The following is a 270-nucleotide window of genomic DNA, read 5'->3' on the forward strand; positions in this document are numbered from 1 at the left end:
GGCCCCCGCCCCGGGCTCCGGTTTGGTCGGTCCTTACCCTCTGCCCGCACTCGGGGTGGCAAGTGCGCTCCGTCCATCCCCGGGGCAGCTGCGGGGCGCTGCGGAGGGCGGCAGCAAGGGCAGCATTTGCTTCCAAAGGGTCTTTCCTGCTTTTTAACGATTCAGACACGCTGGAGCCTGCCTTTTCTCCCGTGGCAAAGTCCTTCAGAGTGCCGAGCCAGACGCCTCGGCAAACTGCCTTTTTGGGAAACCCCACAAGATGTGCACGCA

The 270-nt window shown here is 63.7% G+C and overlaps 1 protein-coding gene across 2 annotated transcripts in view; it reads right to left on the reverse strand.

Moving 5' to 3' along the window:
* The window catches only part of TMOD1 (tropomodulin 1), a 27325-nt gene extending 27187 nt beyond the window's left edge, over nt 1-138 (reverse strand). The window contains exon 1 of one of the 2 annotated variants that reach the window (XM_017735366.1): nt 38-138. The gene's annotated coding sequence lies outside the window, so the exon portion shown is untranslated. The remainder of the gene's footprint in view (nt 1-37) is intronic. The other variant, XM_008634529.2, reaches the window with a different exon arrangement.
* Between the last annotated feature and the right edge of the window lie 132 nt (nt 139-270).

The sequence above is a fragment of the Corvus brachyrhynchos genome, unplaced genomic scaffold (genome assembly GCF_000691975.1).
Source record: "Corvus brachyrhynchos isolate BGI_N302 unplaced genomic scaffold, ASM69197v1 scaffold22, whole genome shotgun sequence".
NCBI classification, from domain to species: Eukaryota; Metazoa; Chordata; class Aves; order Passeriformes; family Corvidae; genus Corvus; species Corvus brachyrhynchos.